Here is a 6,335-nt window from a genome sequence, read left to right on the forward strand (position 1 = left end):
TAATTAGATGTTGTCCTTTACAAGAGTTACCTTGGTTATTGTGTCTCTTCACAGCAATGAAACAGTTAGCTTCGTTGGTAAAATGCTTGCCTAGCAGGCACCAAGCCCTGGCTCAGCCTCCAGCACTGCATAAAACCAGGCATAGTGGCCTGTGATACAGTCTAACACTCAAGAGGTGAAGGCTGGAGGATCAGAAATCAAAGTCATCTTCAGCTGCATAGCCTGATCTTCGAGGTCTGCCTGGGCTACATGAGGCTCTTTCTAAAAAGCAAAGCAGCAGCCCTGACACACAGGGGACACAGAAGCCCATCCAAATGGCTGACTGAGTGAATTATTTATGCATTTGTGAATAACTAATTTCTGTTTCTGTCTTTACAGTGATTTGCCCTTGGAAATCATTAGAGCAGCCTTTTCAGAGCTCCCTTGTAACTTTTGAAGGTCACGCATGGCTGGCATCCTCAGTGAACCAGATCATCAGCTGAGCATCCATCCACCCTTCAGAAGCACAAGGCCTGATGGGGAGAACCTGCCACAATTCACATCAAACACTCCTCACCTCCCATCGCTCTGACCCGTCTATGAGACATTTCCGTGCGCTGCCCACACGCTGGCTTTTAGGAAGGCCTGTGTCAAGAACCTCTTTCGTTCACTTGCCTCCCCGTCAGCACTCGAAGGGCTGTTGGCTTCCTTCCCTGGGACAGAGTTACAGGGTGGACTTGAACTCCTTGGCTCTCGGTCTAGATCTAAGCATAAGAAGCCGGGAGGCTCAGGGACTCATTTACTCTCCTTAATCTAACAGCTGTCCTGCCTCACAGGCTCCAGCCTGCTCTGTCTGGCAAATCACTAAATTTGAGAACAGACCTCTGAGTACCCAATGGTCAACAAACCTATTACAGACTGGCGGCCCTGTGTTTTTACAGGAAGTTTTCTTCCTTCCAGCCTAAGGTTTCTCGGACCGACCTTCATAGGTACATTTTTAAAAGCATCTAAACCGGGCAGGGATGGAGATATGGCTCAGTGGTTAAGAGAACTTGCTGCTCTTCCAGAGGATCTGGGTTCATTTCCCAGCACCTTCATGTCAGCTCACAGCTGCGGGTAACTTCAGTTTCAGGGGAACCATGCCCTCTTCTGGTCTCTGAAGGCACAACATGCTCATGACATGCACATAAACACAATGTCCAGGTGCACTAGCTGCTCAAAAGCCAACACAGTATTACAGATGATAAAATGTCTTATGCCCTTGAAAAAATGTTATAAGCCTTCCTGATTCACACTCCTCCAAAATTCCTCTGAGTCTGTGCTTCCAAGCACATGAGACCCACGCGTGAGATGGGATGGGATTTCCATCACCGTCCTCCAGGGCTGGGGTCAACGCCTTCTACTTCTCCGAACAGAAGGACACTCCGGGGGCTGGAGAGGTGGCTCAGTGGTTAAGAGCACTGGCTGCTCTTGCAGAGGACTGGGGTTCAGTCCCCAGCACCCATGTGGTGGTTCACAACCATCTGCCACTCCAGTTCCAGGGGAGGCAACTCCTTCCGACCTCCATAGGCACCAGGCAGCACCTGATGCATAGACAAACACACAGGCAAAATACCAAAGAAAAATGAATTTAAAAAACAACACTCCCGGTCTGGAGAGATGGCTCAGTGGTTAAGAGCACTGACTGCTCTTCCAGAGGTCCTGAGTTCAATTCCCAGCAACCACATGGTGGCTCACAACCATCTGTAATGGGATCTGATACCCTCTTCTGGCGTGTGAAGACAGCTACAGTGTACTCATATTCATAAAATAAATAATTTAAAAAAAAAACAACACTCCCACAATCCTCTACAGCTCCCTGCTTCTACCACATCTGTAGCTTGGTCCCGGATTTTCACATTTCCATAGTTTCTGTCTTTTGGTATTTTTATCTTTTTTAGCTACTTTTCCAAATTCTTTTTCTTTTTTTCTTTCTCTTGCCTTTTGGCTTTTTGAGACAGGGTCTCTCTATGTAACCCAGGCTGGACTCGAACTCAGAGATTAAAGGTGTGCAACACCACACCCAGCTCTTTTACAAGTTTCTTCTTTTCCATTTATTTTTTTGGTTTGTATGTATGTGGACATTCACATGCTGAGACACATAAGTAGGGTTCAAGTTTTTGGAAGTCAGTTCTCTCCTCTACCACGTGGTTCTGAGAATCAAACTTAGATCATCGACTTGGCAGGAGGCACTTTAGTGCATCTCACTGGCACCTCTCTGAATTCTTAATAATCCACATGAAAGATAAATCTCCTAGATGTACCCTAAAAGTACTAAAATTAAAATTACTGCTCACATGCACATTTACGAAATGAATGGTGCAGAAAATGTTACAATGTTTCTGGAAACCATAGTATATGAGTGTATGTGTATATGCATGTGTGTATATGCCTAGAAGTAGGTTTAATTGCCATAATCACAAACACAAAATGCTGAACTTAAAAACACCTGTATGTGTGAGAATGTAATACTGGAAAAATACAACAAAGTCATGCAAATTACAGTAATATTGGAAAGTAAGGTGTGCGATGTAACATGCAACCCTAGAATGATGTTCTCTTCTGAGCTTTGTGGGCACCGGGCACACAACACAAAAGCAAAACACTCAGACATAGAATAAAACCTCAGGAAACTTCCTATTGTCCTGGAGGATACTGGTGAGGAATTTGCACAGACACTGTCTGGACTTGAGTACCTCACTACCTAATGTCACCCACTGCTTAGCCGTGCCACCCTGCAATGACACACACGTCAACTATGAATATGTTTATAGCACTGGACAAGCAGGAAAGGGGGAAAGATGAACACGGTATTATACTTTTTCTTTATTAAAGTAGCTTACACGTGGTGTGGATCCTGGGAAAAGCATATGGTGCCCAAAACTCTGAAGCTGCATTTTCCTTTGGACATGAAATATGAATACTTGTCTACACAGAGAGGGAAAGAAGAAGCACCAGGAGGCAAGCCCGATTTGATTGCAGCGTCTTAATGAGAACATGAAGCCCTGCTCTTACATATCGATAATCCTCCGACCAGCCCACACCTCCGACCAGCCCACAAAGCCACCATCCCTTTGGCTCCTTTTAGTGGAGAGGGTGATGTAATTTCTTATCAATGAGATGCAATGTAGGGCCTTTTCTTACCAATGAGATGCCATTATCTTTTTTAATTAGGAAGTGAGCTGTCCCCATAGAAGACAGACCAACCACAGGATACAGCTGGAAGACAGGAGCATTAATTTCTCGAAGAAAATAAGATACTAATACTAATACTCTCAGTGAGTTATGAAAGTCACAGGCAAGTGCAGATAGAAAGATAAGAAACCTCGGGGGTTGGGGATTTAGCTCAGTGGTAGAGCGCTTGCCTAGCAAGCGCAAGGCCCTGGGTTCGGTCCCCAGCTCCAAAAAAAGAAAAAAAAAAAAAAAAAAAAAAAAAAAAAAAAAAAGAACTACAACCTTGCAGGCTGGCTGTCATGCTGGCAACTTTTGTTAAACAGAAGGAGTCCAATTTGCCTCATGAAAGAAAGAAAGAAAGAAAGAAAGAAAGAAAGAAAGAAAGAAAGAAAGAAAGAAAGAAAGAAAGAAGGAAAGAAAGAAAGAGAGAGAAAGAAAGAGAGAAAGAAGAAACAAAAACAGGACACACACACACACACACACACACGCACACACACAGAAGAGAGGGATGGGGGAGAGGCTGGGGCTAGCAAGATAGTTCCAGAACCCATGGGGTGGAAGGTCAGAACCAACTTCTGCAAGGCTGCACAAATAAATGTAATCAAATGGTTAACATAAGCCTTGGAAACCCTTCTCCAGGGTGTCTGGACTAGGGATGCCAGACCTAATACTACAATCCATAACTCCAGTGACAGAGACTGACAACAGATGGCCCCTGAGCTGTGGTTCACGTGAGCTTTCAGGGAGCTACAGGAACCCAAGGGCCCTTCGCCTGCTATCTCTTCTGTAGTTGTACCTCAAGATTTCTGGGAATTCTGAAGGACAATGACAATGTCTTCAATAATCAAGATTTTCTGGAATGTCTTTATATCTAACAGAGAGGTTCTCACATTTCATTAGAAAAAAAGTTTCAAAGTCACAATATCCCTGTCCCTAAAAAAATCAATATAGTTTTATGACAGGTCATCTTTTTAAAAGACAATTAAAATATCAGGGACTGAAGAGATCTTAGGAGCACTTTATTTTATTCAAAGGACACTGTGGGGGAGACCCTGCAGGCTGAGCTGACATATCAGGTAAAAAATAAAAATTCGGTCTTTTCAAACTGCTAGAGAGACAGGTTGCTCTCCCAGAAAATCCAAGCCCAGAAATCCCACGGTGGCTCAAACCATCTGTGAAAACAGATGGTGACAGTGTGCTCACAGAAGGGCAGCTCAGTGGTGAGTACAGGAATGGGGAGGAGGTCCAAAAAAAAAAAAAAAAAAAAAAAAAAAAAAAGCAAACTCTTGCTGGCTGTCAGCAACTTTTGTTAAACAAGAATTTGCCTCAAGCCATGTGACTAACTACATTTCCGGCTGCAGCTTGGCCGGCTTGGCTCTCCGGCTGGACTAGGGATGCCAGCAGGGATTCAGGGAGTGCTCACTGGTGCTTAGTGTCTGGGCCTTTAGAAGAGCTTTGGGGCTGAATGTGACCAGCAAAGTGGGCTCATGGCAGGCAGGGACTGGAACATTCAAGGGGAGAAACACTGAACCCATTCTGATGTCAAACCTAGCAATGAAGGTTGGAAAAGCTGTGGAAGTCATGCAAAACAGATTAATTCCAAGAAGGGCAGGGGACAGATCTAATGAGTTTGAGGCTAGACTGGTTGAAAACTGATCATCGAGTTCCATCACAGGCATGGCTATACAGAAAAACGGTCTTGAAAAACCAAAAAAGTAAAAATGAAATTGTGTTTGTTCTCGAATGTATTCATATGCCACAACTTGGTGTGGATGTCTGAGAACAACCTTTGTAAAGTCCTGAGCACTGACCTTGGGGTCATTAGACTTGGTGGCAAGTGTCTTTACACACTGAGTCACCCCCCTGGCTCATCTTTTGATTTAATGTGGCTATGAGAAAATTCAAAAGCACTGGCATAGCTTGCACCAACAACTTGTGTAAATAAATGGAAGTCTAATTTCAGTTCGAAGTAAACATGAGACTGGGTGTACTGGTGGGTGCCCGAACGATGAAAAGCACAAGTAAATATGGGCTTAAGGGGAGCTGGGGTGGGAGGAGGAATTAAATCCAGTGGTGCACGCTGACTGGTGTGTGGTTGCATCATGGAATCCTGTAGCCTTCGAAGCATGGCTGAGCAACTCACCTGGACAGCAGACTGCAGAATTCAAGTTCTCGCCATCTGACGAGGAGGGTGAAGGAACTAAAACTACAAAGGACCTGGGCTCTGCTGTGGAGTCTGTGGTGCAGAATCCCTCAGGAGCAGAGCCAGAGGCACGACTAGTGAAGCAGAGGTGGGTGGTAACCGCACAGGCCGAGGATGGCAAGGAAAAGGAAAGACAGATGGTGAAGGGGAAAAAAAAAAAATTAAAGAAGCATCCGGGTCCTTGATGAGGATGGCAATGACTGTGCGCGCAGCCGCACTTAGCTGGGTGATAACAAACCCTAGAGAGCGATTAACAGGTGAGAGCTGAGGCAGCGGTCAGGGAAGCCGGCAACCGCCATGACGTGAGGGGACTGTAAAGAGCCTGTGTGGAGGGCGGCAGCGAAGCGAAATGTTCTTGTACAAAACCGCAGCGGCTCTTCCTTGTAACTTACCTGCTACTTAAACAAGCAGAACTGAGCAGTGCTGGGCGGACGGCAGAGCGTTCACCTGAAGCCCTGCGTTGGATCCCCAGCACTACATAAACAGGCAGGGTGGTTCATTACCACCAAAGGCACACCTTTGATGAGCCTACAAAAGTGGAGAGAGTGGCTGTCTGAAGGAGCTGTGTGGCTAGGACCAGTTCTCGATGCTGCGCCACCTACAGGACATAAGATCGTCTTGCTTATGCTCACAGTAAATCCTTCTAAAGCTGTAAGCGCTGCCACTCCACGGAGACCAACCCCTTGACAAGCAGGCTGCCAAACAAGAATGGTTTCTCTGTACAGCACAAAAGAGCGTCTCAAAATTAAAAACTTGTGGGTAGGGTGGTGTAAAGTTTTGATCCCAGGACTTTGGAGGTAAAGGCAGGTGGATCTTTGTGAATTCAAGACCAGCTTGATCTAACAAATTTCATGCCCAGCAGGGGTATATAGTGAGACTCTATCTCAAAAATAATAAATACATAAATAAATAAATTTCATATTTATCTTTTTGAAGTCCC

This window comes from Rattus rattus, chromosome 2, assembly GCF_011064425.1.
Source record: "Rattus rattus isolate New Zealand chromosome 2, Rrattus_CSIRO_v1, whole genome shotgun sequence".
Lineage (NCBI taxonomy): Eukaryota > Metazoa > Chordata > Mammalia > Rodentia > Muridae > Rattus > Rattus rattus.